Raw genomic sequence first — 16,596 nt, 5'->3', positions numbered from 1 at the left:
TTTGATAGATACGTGCTCTACCCTTAGGTTCTACCCCAAAGTGTTCCTTCAAAATACTAGCTATTTGATCTCTACTATTTTTGTACTCCATAGGTTGCTCGGTCGGGGGCTGAGTAGGAATCACATTAGTTTGTTGCTGCTGCCCAAAAGAATGTGGTGGTATATCATGAGAATGCGGCACAACAGGCTACGTATATGGAGTACTTTGTGGAGGCACTTTGAAACAAGCTTCCGGTAATGGACCATAAGGGATACCAGAGCCTCGTGGAGGTATAGGTGGTGCACTATGTGCAACGGTATTATATGGAGCTACCGACATATTTGCTGTAATTTTATTAACTTAGTTGTTACTATTAGCTACATGTGGAACTGAATTAATTATACTAGATGCAATGTTTGATAATAGAAAAACAAATGGTGTGACATCCGGTTTAGTGGCATCTAGTGATGTAGGTAGTGGTGTCACAGTATTGACCGAACCTACAACATTATAAATTTGTTCCATCGATATACTTTGTTATGTAGGCATAAGTGATATAAATTTTATCGATGAATCAAACAGACCTTGCTGAATTCTATCATCATTACTAGAAGTTGAAGCACTAGCATCATGTGATAGAGGTCATTTTAGTGTATCCTTAATATTTTGCATCTAAAAAACCATAGACTTTAAACGGCTATTGAGTGATTGATTAAAACCCTTAATCAAACTTGTTACTCGTAATAACACCTACTTGCTGATCAATCATCAAAGCAACTTTCTCTTTAGAAAGAGGTTACACACAGTGGGAGTTACCTCGAGCTTGGTATAGATAGGCGTGAAATCTCCTCCCTTCTAGACGATACCCTGCCTCGTCTTTTGGTAGCGCGAAGCGAACGCCCTGTCGAACTCCATCTTGCGCCTTTCATATTCTTGTTGTGCCTCCTCATCTAGCTCCTCGATGGCGGGCACAATGACATTGTCGGGGTCGATTTCAAATCTGTTTGTCATGGCTAAGGTTTTAAAATTCGGCTAAAAGGCAACCGAAAGTTTCTTCCCCAGCGGAGTTGCCAAAAAGTGTGTTAACGCGAAAAGATATCACGCCAAACACTGAGCACCTCATGTGTAATATCCAACGAGCAACACCCAGGATACCCCATCATAGCACTGTGTCGTCGGACTTTTATCGTCACCCACGCTCGAGAGGAAAGCAATATAGATGGGAAAAGAGAATGAGACTATAGGAGCCAGGCAAAAGACGAAAAATAATATAAATTGTGTTTGATTGATTGGTGATTATTCTCAATCGGTCATGACGCTCTCATAATTAAAGAGTGGCAAATCTTAGTTGTACAAGATCAGAACTTCTAATTCAAACTGAATAGGACTTACAGATACGATTCAGCTTGCCTTTCAATCTCCAAACTTTCCATAATTAACATATCTTTCCTAGTTAATCGTGAGGACTCCTATATATCTAACAGGGTATTCTTTATTACAATTTGACGTTCACAGTTCACTGTCACAGGAACTATTCATGGTTGCAAGTACGGTACACTGGTCAAAGTTACTGTTCATCTGATTGCAATTAATGTTCATTCGGTCGTAATTACTGTTTATCTGGTCGTATGTACTGTTCATCTAGTCGAAGTTACTGTGCACTGATCGCTGGTACTGTTCATATATCGGAGTTACTGTACACTGAATGTAGGTACTGCTTACTAATCAACTAAGAAGTTTTTAAAACCGAAACTCTTTATAATATACCAATTTCGATCGTCTAACAGTCATGTCTCGCAAGATTGTTGTGAAGTGGGGATAATCGTGACTGGGCTATATCATTCTGGAACTTGCAATGTGAATGTGCCTGCCTGTTCTATTTACTGGATGTGTACAAGTCATGAATTCGAACAGCCAATATAGGTTTCATTGGAACTTTTGTGATTTAGACTGATTTAATAACAATTTTGTTTGTACTCGTGAGAACATTTGCCTAGAACATGAGTATTCCTTGGAATATCTTGTTCGCCGGGCTACACAATTCACCGCTCATTCGCATGCCAAAAATACCGCTCAGTCGCATGGCCAAAAACCCAAAATCTTCACAACTGCACCTGTACGCGTCCACGGCGACCTCGCGCCCAGCGACGGGGCAGCACGGGAGTAATCCGCGGCGCGCACGGTGAAGTGGTGAACCGGGGCAGCCAGGCCTGGTCGCTGTGTCTGCGCGCCTTCTACGTCCTTGACGTACGGACCCATTCTGATGAGCAGGCACAATTTTGACGCTGGCCGGCTCTACTTCGTCGACACCACCAGGCAGCAGCACCAGCATTCCCTACAACGACAAAAAAGAATGAAAAAACAGAAACAGGCACTACGCCTCTGGAGAGCGGAAGCTTTACCTTTGAGAAAATGAAAGCTTGAATTCTAATTTGCTGGGGCCTACCTTATTAGGAAGGCACCCTCAAAAAATTAATATATGCTGCTTAATGTGACGAGCGCACGGTATTCTTTAGTAAAAGGCGAAAGAATCGTTCGCTCTGTGCTCGCCACGCAGCCCCATACCTTGTTCGGCGGCATGCCTGCTCCTCTTGTGCAGCACCCGAGCCTTCCGTTTAGCAGAACCTGGCGATATGGTACTAAACAACTGCAGCTGCATCGCGACCTGTGCTACGATTCGACCTGGGCCCCGGCCTCCATATCAGTCCATTTACATCAACCGTTCGGCCTGCCTGGCTCAGCCCGTCGTTGCTGCGCTCATTCGTGACACTGCCGCGTTGGGTCTCAATCCAGAGAACTTTTGGGCTTCTTCTTGCAGGGGGAAAACATCAGCCAGCAAAATGCCGAACTTTGCGCCGGAGTACGTACAATGGTGGTGATTGGTCATCAGGCCAGCTCTACCATCAGAAAAATGCGAGTGATCTTAATCGGTCATCAAACAGCGTGGACTAGATTTTCTAGCTGCTATTATAGAATTGTGTAATCCGGTGTGTATTCATTCACAGAGGTACATGTATATATAGATTGCGAGAGGCTCATGGCACTCAGTCAAAACAGAAGAGCCGGAACTACAGTTGGTGATCCTGCATGGATGGAGGCCGATGTGTTGACGAGGTGCACCAGGAGATAAGGCCTGAGAAGTAGCGGTGAAGGCATTGAACTGGTCCTTTAACAGCTATTATACACATTGAATTGTTGTGTCATGTTTCTAGCCAGTCCGGAACTCCAGGATGATACAACAATCAATCGTGGGAATGCGCAGAACCCTGTTTGGTTTTGGTGATCAAAACTACCACAAACACGAGCCATGAACTCAGCAAAGACTGGCCTGACCCCCTTCCACGAATGCCGCAGAACAGATGCGTCCCCTGCAGCATCGGAGCGGAACTACTACGGCTACACCAGCAGACATCTCCACCAGGGCTCCGCCGGCTTCTCGCTGAACACCCTCTCCCTGGCCTTCTCAGCCTGCAAACACTACAGGCGCAATGCACCATGAGAGGGAGAGTCAACACGAAACTCTTCAAATGTGTTTCAATTATTTGTTCTTTTGTGCTACATCAATTGTGGCTTAATTCGCGGGCAAGTGGGGTAAGTTTAAATGGAGAACAGACCATTTTCGGCCAGTCGGTGAAGAACGTGATGGCGGCCATGACTGTGGTCTGTGTTACGGAGCCGCAGACGATGCGCAGCCAGCAGAGCCTCTCGCCCCCATGTTCAGCACGAACCCGAGGAGGATCGCCAATGGGAACCCGAGCAGGTAGAATGATCCGAGGTTCACGTAGGCGCCCAGCTGCTGCCACCCGCACCCTCGGGCAACGCCTGGTGAGAAGAGCAGATGTTAGTAACTAGGCAAATTTATCAAACTAAGTGGAACTGCATCCATGTTGATTTCGGTGCTATATAATGTCAGGACCTAGAATACGTAAGAGTACTGCAATTGCGCTCTTTTTTTCCTTTCCACTGTGTCGGGATGATCTCTCATAATAATCTAGGATATATAGGGTGATATGCGTATTGAGCTGTGTTTTTTATATGTATGTATCAATCTAAACTCAAAAAATACTGAGATTTATTTAGGTTTAGACCTCCTATAGAATAATAGCGCTATGTTATTTGTATTGTTTTATGAATTGAATGAACTTGTTACGTAATATCTTTTCCTTCTACAAACACGATCTTAACCCTTTTATATATTAGAAAAAAGATGCACAAATAAACGGATCATATCGAACCCTGTGACAGACCTATACATGACGGAGCCTACCCCTAGCACATCATGATGTTAGATACACATGTCTACCTTGCTATGGTTGTTCTGCGCATCCTGTACCATCATCGAACACCGTCATACTCACCCATCAGAGCATCCTATGGCATTAAATGCTATGGGACGTGTCACTGCAATTCCACACCGCTCCCACGACCATACCACGTCAAAAGTAGGTGCTTGAGGAAGGAAAAAATACTCGAGTATGCAACATTAAATGAGACTTGTTTGGGTAGGTGGCTACCTGCTCTGCGATCAGCGAGGGATGGTCATGCCGTGTGGCCGTGTCTTGATAATACCTGCTGCATGCTGACACTTCATAGCAAGGGACCCGCCACGTGACGCACCCTGTTACCTATTGCACCGATAATACTCCCCAAGCTTCCTTTGTGGATATGATGAACTGAGTGGTTCATTGTGGGGTCTTGTCGCTGCATACCACATGGGCATGGACGCATAAAATCCCACCACCTGGCCCCTGGTGACCATAAATTTGCTCGGGGAGTGGTCATCGACGCAACCCATGTTAATGACATACTCAAGAAATCGTATCTCGAGGGAGGTTAAACATCTAGAGAGGGAGAAAACATGAGAGAGAGAGAGAGAGAGAAAGACGTGGGAGAGAGAAACATTAATTGCCATTAGACCTGAGGGAAATTCGGTTCCCCATGCGCATACTTTCAGATTTTATGCAAACTAGACCCCATAGCGGTTGAGACACCGTGGCGACCCTTTAAACTGGTGCACCCATAGCTCTCTGCAAATCTTTTCACCATCTTCCATCGCCCCTAAGCCTTTCTGCGCTCAGAGCTCTTTGTCTCCCCCGCCATCTCTGTCTCTGTCCTTGACCTTTCACCATCATCCACCGCAATCTGATGGCGTGCAGTGGCAGCGATTATGCCTTTCCTAGATCCAAGTTCTGCCTCCGTGATGGCTTCACAGACTCCTACATCGAGGTGGGCGTCAAGTCATGGTCGGGCTGGAGGGAGGATTGGTTCTACCTCGCGACTGTCAATTTATTTGATAACCTCCATGTGCCGAGCGCGCCGGCATATGTCACGGAAAATTGGAGGAATTCGCCTGCGACCACCCCCAAGCTACTAACCCTGGTCAAACGAGTTGGCTAGCTTCGAAAAGCCTGGTTGACAAGATTGGACATCGCTTGCGACTACATCAAGTGCCGGTTGTGTCCCCTGCGGAGGCAAGCCCACCCAACATTCATGTACTATAGGCCTTATGACGAGACCTGGTCGAGCTTCACACGTAAATCTATTGTCGAATCCCCGATATCGCTCTTTGTTCCAGAAAGTGTGTGACCTCTCACACCCTTTTTGTTATTCAGATCTTACCGATGACATCATCGACTTGTGGGTTCGAATCCTAATACCAGGCTTCTCGAGGAAAGACGGTCCTCCGGTCAGCGTCCTTCTATGTGATCTCAAACCCTCCAGAGAGAGCACAACACAGGTGGGTAAGTTCAACATTTCCATGATCCTTGCCCTCAAGCCTTCTTATGACCTGAATTTTCATAGTTGATGCCATTTGCAGGGTCTTCCTGAAGTCGACATACTGCGCTCTATCATTGATGAGGTCTTGGGGGCCTCTGGCCAAGCTGCTTCAGGGAGTAGAGTTCATTGTGATCTCCACCTGGGCGCCTAACAAGGAACGACCCAACCTCCTCCTGATCGATCTAGTCACGCCTCCAACACACATGGTCACGAAGGCACCCATATCGCTCTGGGTCAGACGCTGATCACTGGTGGAGATCTTGCACACAGCGCAGGTCAACAGAGGAGCGACCAGCCTCGCCCTAAGTTGATCAGGGACCAGACTGCTCACAGTCAAAGATCAACCACGGGTGGTGGTACGGCGAGCGGTGCTGGCCACTAGGGGAGTGATTAGTCACTCCCTGAGCCAGCTAGGTCTGACCATTCTAATCGTCGAGTCCCCATTCAAGGGGAAAAAGGCCAGTGGAGGATTCGACCTCTGCGGAAGCGTCCAAATGCCCCCGTGGGACGTTATTTGCACGCGGCACGATGATGGATGTGGCCTCCCCGACGGGTCAACTCATTGGTTTTGCGAGATCGAGAGTTATGCTCACCACTCCGACCATACGGTAAGTCCCCCGGTTAGGTGTAGATGTTTTGATTTCTTTTCTTGACCTTGCAACTTGTTGTTGCTGCAGGTCCTCCACCTTGTCAACGACTCCGGTAGAAACTCCTCCTCCGGCCCAGCTGGACATTCTATCCCCCGAGCCAGTCGTGATCCCAACGCCGCCTGAAGTGTTCGCCATGACCCTCGTGCCTCCTCCGGTGCTCACTCCGGCCTCTGACCTGCTCTCCCTAGTCGCCAGCCTCCCTGCCTTCATCAGCCACATGATCACTGAGAAGGAGGAGGTAGTCCACAGATGCGCCCAGTTAGAGAGGCTGGTGGCCGAGGAAAGGGAGAAGAGGTGTGCACTTCAGTGTGAGAACGCCACCCTTCAATAGGACAAGAACGTATTTCAAGCGGAGAGGGTTTCACTCATTTTTCAACACTCCAAGTTGATGGAGAATGTGCGGACGATCCGCAACTTTCTTTGAACTACCTTTATGGCAATGCGAGGGTCGCTAAGGAGTGTCAGGATAGAAGCCAACGAGCTGAAGGAGGAGTCCGCGCAAGGCTGTGTCTACTCCATCAATGTTCTGGCAGAGAAGTTCACCTAGCTCATGGGCATCCTAGCGGCGATGATGGCAGAGAATGTAGCGAAGGCGGCTAAGACCGCGGCAGGGTATGTTCTTCGATGCTACTGCTACAGTTACCCCAACATCAACCTTGAGATCATCCGGAAGGGGGTCATAACTGCTAGCCTTGAAGCTGAGGCGAAGCTGGAGGCGGAGTGGCAATTGTTGCTGGAGTTCATAGAGTCCCTCTTTCGGGTGGAAATCGTGGACGAGTAAACACCAGCTTGTATCTTAAGTTTGTATGATACCTGATCGACCTTATGCATTTCTTTGATGGGATTATGTCGCTGTTGTGGTTGTAGAATCCCTGACATAACTGAATCGCCTACTCGCTCCGAGCCCCTGATCACCACCATAGATGACATCAACAACCAACGCAGTCAGGAGATGGTGGCGAGTGCGAGCTCGGGTTTGAGGTTTAGCGAGAGATCCTTCGGAGTGATCTTCAAGGTGTGCCAGTCTTGTCACATGCCTAGCCATGTGTAGTCTTAGACTAGCTGAGTAATACTCGACCAGTTGACCTTTGCACGCTATGTGACCTGTTTCTGACCAGTTTGCCAGGAGAAACTGCTCGTGGTGTAAAGTGACTTGGAGCGTACATCAAGGGAGACCGGCCAGTGGCAGGTGAACTTCTTCAATTGCCTTAGTCGGGCGTTCACCCCTTTTGACATGCTGCTCTGGGTCGCCAACGTTCACGTTCGCCCGACCCCCGGGGATACCATGACCATTCATATTTACTGGTTTTTGGCGGCCTCCGAGGAGGCAGGTGACCTTGAGTAAAGGCTTCACGAGACTATCAGTGACCATCTCTTTCAGATCAGAGTCTCCATTGCCTGTCTTGACCTTGCCTATGTCAACGATCACTTTCCCAACCTTTACCTTGATCTCGCTCCGACAGTCTATGCAGGTTTTGATGGTGCTCAGTGGACCACGAGGGAGCTTTGTGACCACGTAGACTCATTTCTGTATACAACTAGCTCCCTTGTTTGGACCGTCTGGTTCGACCCACTAAGGGGCATCTTCGGATCTTATGGACATTGAATAAACTCATAAAAACTTGCCCCTAGGCATTTCCTGAGTGGCCTTTTTTGTACTTGACTACCTGTTTTCATATAAAAAAGTTCGTGCTCGCACGGTGGTCATTACTTCCAGGGGGTTCTAGGGGGGATCCTGGCTTTTTGTGCCGCTAGCTAACTAGGTTTGTGGTGCCTAGGACAACCCTTAGCTCTATAAGCCTTTCGTTGGCGACCAGCGCTCGATCCAAGTTCGGACTTGTAGCCAGATGGTCGGTATCCATAAGATGCCCATACCCTTGACACTAAACGGGTGACAATTTTCGTTCCTTATTTGGCACTCAGGCATGAGCGATTAGCCAAAACGAAAAAACAATGAGATGGCCTAACCAAGGAAAAAGAACAAGGAAAGCTAAAACTGTTCTCTCCCCCGACCGTTTGGTCGGCAGGAAGGCTGCCGACCAGGCGGTATGACCCTTGAATCAAAAACTTACACCCCTATGGAAGACCGTTCTTGTCTAGGAGATCCTGCAAAACAGAGAATTTTGTCTTTAAATCTGAAAAACTTACACGCCATACTCCATGCTCGTCTGGAAGATCATGCAAAACAGAGAAAATAGCTCATTTTCAAATAGTCTTACACATAGAACATGCACAACTAGGCTATGTTCTAAGAGTTGTGCAATTCATGGCCATACTCCATGGCTAACTTGACCGCACCAGGTTAGGTAACCTCGACCACCTTGTAGAGCCCCTCCCACTTAGGGGAGAGCTTGTTTCGGCCTGCCTTATTCTGAATCTGTCTAAGGATGAAGTCGCCTACAACCATTGTTCGTTCCCCTGCCTTGAGGTTGTGGTAACACCTGAGACTCTGTTGGTATCAGATTGCTCAAATTAGAGCACAATTGTGGAACTCTTCGATCAGGTTTTATGTCATCCTCATCGTCTGAGTAGTTGATCACTCGATGAGATCGGAGGGCGATCTTGGAGGGGAGCATTGCCTCAGTGCCCAAAACCAAGAAGAAGGGAGTCTCAGCCATAGCCCTGCTAGGAGTCGTTCGCAACGATTAGAGTACTATAGGGAGTTCATCCACCCATCGTATCGAGTAGCTCTTAAGCCGATCAAAGACCCTGGTTTTGACCCCTTGCAGTATCATCCCGTTCGTCCTCTCGGCCCATGAGGGTGTGCAACCGACGTGTAGCAAACTTTAGTCTCGATCTCTTTGCAGTAGTCTTTGAAAGCGCTACTGGTGAATTGAGTCCTGTTGTTCGTAATTATGAAGTTTGGACCGCCAAACAGCACTACCAACTCTCGTATGAACTTAATCGCTACTACGACAATGATTTTCCTAATAGGCTCGGTGTCGATCCACTTAGTGAACTTGTCGACTACCACAAATATGAATTCATAACCACGAGGGGCCTTAGGAAAGGTCCCATAGGAAAGGTCCCACAATATCGCGCCTCTAAATCGCGAAAGGCCAAGAGAGTGATATGGTTTATAATGCTTGGGTTGGTAGGTTGGTCTGTCGGTCATGGTACTGATACGGCTCACACCGTTTCACCAGCTCATAAGCTTCTTGGAGGGACATGGGCCAATAGAATCCTTGCCAGAACACTTTTTCGGCCATAGTGTGATATGAAGTGTGGCTACCACATATGCCTCAGTGGATATCAGTGAGCACTGTGATCCCCTCTTCTTGAGTGATGCATTTTAGTAAAAGGGCATTGCTCCCCCGGTGGTAAAGGTGTCCCTCTACCAGGGAGTATCTGCAGGCTTGCCGCATGACCCTTTCTACTGACACATCATTGTTAGGGATCACTCAATTATGAAGGTATGCCGAGATCTGATCCATCCAGGCTGTATCCGAATCAAGCTGGATGACCATATGATGGTTGCCCGAGGACTGCACTGAGGGAGGTGTTGCCTCCAAAGGTGTTACCTTGGGTGCTCTGTTTCCAAGCGAAGTATCCTCTTCATGTTGGCCCGAGACCATGGCAGAGTCCAACCGGGATAGGTTCAGGAGAAGAAGCTTGATGGGCCAGCTCATCGGCGAGGAATTTGTCCCTGCGGAGGACATGCTTAACTTCGAAACTGATAAAGCGTCGCTCCAGCTTTCTCACTTTAGCGAGGTGCTATTATCGGCTCAAAGCATTGAAACTCCTTTTTCACTTGGTTTACGACCAATAGCGAGTCCCCTTTTGCTAGCAGGCATTTTATGCCAAGTGCAAAGTCCACCCTCATTCCTGACAAGAGACCCTCATACTCTGCAACATTGTTAGTGGTATAAAAACATAATTGAACTACGTACCTGAGGGAGTCGCCGGTTGGTGACATTAAGGTCACTCCATCCCCTGCTCCCTTTAGTGTGAAAGACCGTCGAAGTGCATGGTCCGGTGCTCGTCCGCCTATAGTCGTTGTTCATGCTAGGGCTCAAAGGACAACCACTCGGCCATGAAAATAGATTAGCGCCTGAGACTTGATAGCCATTCGTGGGATGAACTGAATATCAAACTCCCCGAGCTCTACTTCCCACTTAGCGATTCTCCCTACTGCATCCCTTCCATGGAGGATTTCCCTAATCAGGAGCGAGGAGATAACCTTGATTTTGTGGGCTTGGAAGTAATGCTTGAGCTTGCGAGAGGCCATCAGCATGGCATATAACAGTTTTTGTGCTTATGGGTACTAAGCCTTCGCACTGTGTAGGGCTTCACTGACGTAGTATACTAGTCACTTAAGACCTCCTTGTTCGACGACCAGGACCGCACTTGCAACTTGTGGGGTGGTTGCAACATAGAGCAGGAGCTCCCCATCTGATCGAGGAGCATTTTGTACCAGAGGGGAGGAGAATTACCTTTTGAGATCTTGGAAGGCTGCCTCCGCTTCTGGCATCCACATGAAGTGGTAACTCTTCTTTAAGAGCTTAAAGAGTGGCAACCCCTTCTCTCCCATCCTCGAGATGAACTTGTTCAATGCAGCCACAAGCCTAGTTAGTTTTTGAACCTCCTTTAACCTGTTCGGGGATCCCATCTGATCGATGGATTTGATCTTGTTCGGGTTTACTTCTACGCCTCGACTAGATACGAGAAAACTAAGCAACTTCCCTGATGGGACACCGAATGTGCACTTCTCTTGGTTCAGCCTCATACAGTACTTTTGAAGGATGTTGAACGTTTCTTCGAGGTCTACGACTAGGTCGTTCTTGGTCCGGCTTTTCAGAACCACATTATTGACATACACCTCGACATTCCTACCGATATGTGGTCAAATGATGAGCTGGATACACTGTTGGTAAGTGCACTAGCACCTTTAGGCTAAAAGGCATCTTTACATAACAAAAGACTCTGAAGGGTGTTACAATAGCAATTTTCTCCTCATATACTCTACATATGCTAATATGATGGTACACCGAACGAACATCTAAAAATCTTAGCAAATTGCTACCGGTAGTCGAGGTCAACGAGCTGGTCTATTCGGGGCATGGGATCATGGGGAACAGATCTTTCGGGCATGCCTTGTTGAGGTCGGTAATGTTGATGCACATCCTCCATTTATCATTGGGTTTTTGTACCATGACTAGGTTGGCCAGCCACTCCGAGTATTGCACCTCTCGGATGAAGCCTGCCTCCAGGAGCTTGGTGATCTCCTCATGAAGTGCTTTCTTTCAGTCAGGCGTGAACTGACATGCTTTCTACTTTATTGGTCGTGCCTCTGGTCGCACTGACAACTTATGCTCGATCACATCCCTAGGGACTCCGGGCATATCAGATGGACTCCAGGAGAAGACATCTGCATTTGCCCAGAGGAAAGTGATGAGCTTGAGTTCCTATTTGGGGTCCAGACTGGCCCTATCTGGACCATCCTGGCTATGTCAGCGTTGCTTAGGCATACTTCCTTAAGCCAATTGGTGGAACTAGCGATGGCGTGGACCTTTTCAAAGCGACCACTCGGCCCTGCGTTTTTAGGTTGTGACCCGGGAGCTAGCTCAACCATGTCGAGGCTCCTCTTGTCGCAGTGTAGGACTGCCTTTCGGCCGCCCACTATGGTAATCACTCCCTTAGGACCATGGATCTTGATTGTCTGGTACACATAGTGGGCGATGACCATGAACTGGGCCATTGACGGTCGACCTAGGATTGTGTTGTACGGGGTCCTAAAGTCCGCCACATCGAACATGACCATCTCAGTCATGAAGTTGTTCGACGAACTAAAGGTGACAGGTTGTATGATCCGTCCCAATGGCTAGGTCGAAGAGCATGGGGTGATCCCGAAGAAGGGAGGAGATGACTTTAACGCACTCCTGAAAATCTGCAGGGCATCTAGCACGTCCACAAAGAGGAGGTTGATGGAACTCCCTCCATCGACCAGTACATGGCCCATTTGCACATTGCGCATCGTGGGCTCTACCACAATGAGGTACCGTCTGGGCCGTTTGATGTTTGCAGGGTGGTCGGATAGGCTGAAGGGAAGGGGGACCTTCGACCATTTTAGTCGTGGACTCAAACCTGGCATGGTCGCGCATATCTCATGAACCACCGATTTGTACTCCCTATTCGAGGAGTACATTATGGATCCCACACAGATATGATGTACCATATGATCAGCATGCTGGAATCCCAGAGCTGACTGGTCGATAATGCCTGGGCTTGTGCTCCCCGAGCTCCTAGTCGATAATGCCTTGCATGACCTTGCACTCAGTTAAGTCATGGGTGTCGGTATGGTAGATTGGGTAGTAGCCTTTACCCTTATTCCCGTCCTTCTTCTCGAAAGGTTGGCGTGGTTGGCTGGTTTGCTCAACAGGCATGACGTCGGGCGGCCCGGCCTTGCGCTTATATTTCTTTTTCTCCTTCCGGTCGACTCCTTTGGTAGAAGCAAGCTGGTCGGAGGTTGGCTGTAGCTTTACATCGATCTGGCGCTCTCGAGCCTCATCAGCTTGCGCGCATTTGTCTGCAAGCTCGAAGAGCTTGGTGGTGCTCCAAACCTCCTTAGTGATCAATTTTCGATCATCTTCTGGTCTCTGACCCCCCCCCCCCTTCGGAACTCTATGACCACAGACTCGCCCGTGATCTTTGGAATGATATTCCAGCCTTTGATGAAATATCGGATGTAGTCTCACAGTGGCTCACCATGCCGTTGTCTGACCTGGTACAGGTGATCCTCAACCCCTGGTCGGGCGTAGGTCTCCTGTAAGTTGGTGGTGAACTGGTCGCACAAGTCTTTTTAGGACCGAACCGACCCGCGAGGGAGATTCATCAGCTAGGACCATGCTGAACCGGCCAGAGCGGTCGGGAAATAGTTTGTCATGACCTTCCTATCACCTCCCACAGCTCGTACCATGGTGGTGTAGATCTGTAGGAACTTCTCCGGGTTAGTTGAGTCATCATACTTTTCGGCTAGGGGTGACCAAAACTTATCCGTTCAACACACCTCTCGCAACCGAGCCGAGAAAGCACTGCACCCCATTCCATAACAGGGAGTCGCTCGTCGCTAGGCAGCGTGTGATCGAGGAGAGAGCCGATGGTCTCATGGCCCTGGTTATGGGACAGAGGAGTCCCACGCCTCCCGGCGAGGGGAAGGTGAGTGATAGGGCTGCTTGCCCATTTCCTATTCTAGTTGAGCCCACTCTTCATGTTTACGGGTGGCCCTCTAATCCCGAATTACGTGGTGGAGGTCGCGGTGGCGGAGCGAGTCACGTAGGTCAGTAGGTGGATTGCCCCGACATGGTGGGGATTAACTTGTACTCTAGGCCGCTGAGGGAGCACGAGTTTCCTCCAGCAGGTTAGCCCACTGTGACCTCAACCGACCACGATATCTATTGTTCCTTACGGAGGATGGGGCGGCCACTGCCACGGTCTAGCGCCGGGCGATCTCTACTAAGAGGGCGAGATCACACAACCATGGTACCACCGGTGAACCTTCTGATACCGCCACCAGTGGATGGCTGAGAAGTACCCACGTAGTCTGCATGTTCTACGCGAGGGTCATGGCCTCGTAGTCAAGCTGCTGACCGTAGAGCGGTGAGACATCGCAAGGGGGGCGCCCCAGCGTTCGCGTTCCTCATGCTGCGTGATGACCTTGACGAGGATGCCGCCATAATCTCCTCTTCACACGGGCGCTCCTTCGGGCGGCGTTGCTATTGTTGGGGCAAAGTAGAATCTCCCCATTCCTGACGCCAGTTGGGTTTCCCTCTTGGCCTACAACCTAGGGCTCGCCTCCAATTCCTGTGACACGAGCGTCGTTTTGAACCTTGTTGCATGGACCGCCATGCAAACCTCCCGCTCGGGCTTGAAGTCATTGGACTCTGATTCAGTATCCCATGCTTAGAGCACACCAGGCTCATTTGGGTCGTATCCCATGATGAAGAGCTCACGACGGCCGGGGTCATCAAATCGGGACTCCGTAGTAGTTGAGGATCAGGTCATAGGTAGTCCAACCATAGAATCAATGCCTGTAGAAACGCGAAGAAACACGCCCTTACCTGGCGCGCCAACTGTCAGGGGATGATCTCTGACAATAACCCGGGGTATATCGGACGACGTACGCATTAATCCATATTTCCTATACACGTGTATCAACCTGGACTCAAGAAAACCGAGGTTTATCCAGGTTCAAGTATCCCGTTTGATAATAGCCCTACGTCATGTGTATTGTTTTATAAATTGGGTGAACTTATGTAGAATGTGCTCCCCACCCTTCTACAAACACGATCTTGATCTGTTTATATGCTAGGGGAAAAGATACACAAACAAACAAATCGTGCCAAACCCTAGGATAGACCTGCCCATGACGGAGCCAACTACCCCTAGCACATCATGACGTTGGATAGGCATGACTACCCTATTCTGGTCGTCCTGTACCATCACTAACGCTGTCATGCTCGTCTATTAGAATTTCCTGTAATATTAAATGCTACGGAATGGGTCACTGCAATTCTGCACCGTCTCACGACCATACCACATCGAAAGCATATGCCTGGGAAAGGAAAAAATACTCGAGTAGCCAGCATTAAATGAGACTTGACCGGGTATGTAGGTACATGCTCTGGGACCAGCGAGGACTGATCGTAGTACCTCGCTGCGTGATCAGAACTGGTCGTGTGGTGTGACCGTGGTCTTGATAATACCTGCTGTATGCTGACACTTCACGGCGTGAGACCACGGTGATACAAGCCGAAGGAACCATGGTCGCGACGAAAGGTAAGACCTCCTCCTCGGCTCCTCGCTGCTGTACCCACGAGGCGTCGTGACCCAACCATAACAGCATCCATCAACGCCATGGACATCACAACACGGACTGCTGATCGAGCTCCTTCGGCACCCGGTTCATTCGCTACTCGTGTGCTATTTATTATGAAAAAAGTTGAATTTTGAAAGCTATTGTCAAATGATGAACTGTTTCAAAGGAGAGGAGACAAAGTAAGCGTCTTCCATGTAAGTTAAGTTTCTTCACAGTCATACCTTCCAGCAGCTCCAGTTCCAAAAGGTCTAGTGTAGAGTTATGTTATACTTGTGAGACTGAAAAAAAAAAGATATGCGCCGAGCAACACAAGATTGATCACCATTCAAGACTATGATCATTGCTTTGTTTTGTTCCAGATTGAAATTACTGAGGTTTGAAGCTCTGGGTTGGGTAGAAGCCCTAAGAATAAGGAGCTCAAATGACCACCATTCAAGACTGAAGAAGTTAATAGGTAAGAGGGAAGTTCACCATAGAGACTGAGTGAGAGACACATGTAGGCTCTGGTGATTACCAGATCTAATGCGAAGAGGGCAGAGCTTAGACGCAGGAAGCCAACCACCCCATTGAGGGCCTCACATGATGTACCCAACAAGCATGCACAAATTCAGCCAATACGATATACTTATTGACTAAGCAGCTCCAGTGTATCCAAATCCAGTCTTGAACACCATCACATAGCAGAGAGGGATGTGGATTGCCATCGTTGCGACGGATGACAGGAGCAGGGCGAGTATCAGGCTCTGGGTCTGCAGGATCTTGGTAATCGGCTGGATCACCGCGTTTGAGAAGAGCCCCGGGATCAGCGAGACGATGTATCTCCCGGCTCCCTGGGCGATCAGGGTCCTGCCCCACGAGGACCCGGATTTTGCCCATGAAGACGCTGAGAAGTGAGAGAGGGATACAGACGACTAGGAGGGTGATTACTGCTCTGTAAGTCTGTAGGTGTGCACTCCTAGTTGCGCCATAAGCTTGGCCACATAGAGTTTCCAGTGCGCTTGCCATTCCAATCTGTTTAACAAATTCAGTGTTTGATGTTACTGAGTGAGCAATAGTCAATAGCAGGTGAAATGAAAACTATTTTGTCACAACTGAAGGAGTAAACTGAAGTTGCATGTCTGTAAGTTTTCTACTTAGCTGCAGAATAGGGCCAATTCACCTTTTCTAGCATTTTTACTGTGGCATAATGATTAATCTGAACTGGCATAACTCACTAGTTCAGTGTCATAGTTTCATTTCCAAAATTTATCTATTGTATTAGAGTAATTTTCATAAAACTATAACTATTTATACCATTATAAACTACAACTTTTAAATTTAATTTCACAAAACAACAACTACTTAGGTCCTTGGTAACAAGAACTTTTTGTTAC

General features: G+C 48.4%; 1 non-coding gene and 1 pseudogene across 1 annotated transcript; both read right to left on the bottom strand.

The window, feature by feature from the left end:
* Positions 1 to 2,422: 2,422 nt before the first annotated feature.
* LOC133891258 (U5 spliceosomal RNA) lies at positions 2,423 to 2,539 on the bottom strand. Its single transcript, XR_009904165.1, has one exon. It is a non-coding gene; the product is annotated as a U5 spliceosomal RNA (small nuclear RNA).
* An 837-nt stretch (positions 2,540 to 3,376) lies between these two features.
* LOC133884655 (protein DETOXIFICATION 10-like) lies at positions 3,377 to 16,228 on the bottom strand (annotated as a pseudogene).
* Positions 16,229 to 16,596: the final 368 nt, after the last annotated feature.

Source organism: Phragmites australis, chromosome 1, assembly GCF_958298935.1.
Source record: "Phragmites australis chromosome 1, lpPhrAust1.1, whole genome shotgun sequence".
NCBI classification, from domain to species: Eukaryota; Viridiplantae; Streptophyta; class Magnoliopsida; order Poales; family Poaceae; genus Phragmites; species Phragmites australis.
This window is presented reverse-complemented; position numbering and strand designations above follow the sequence as displayed.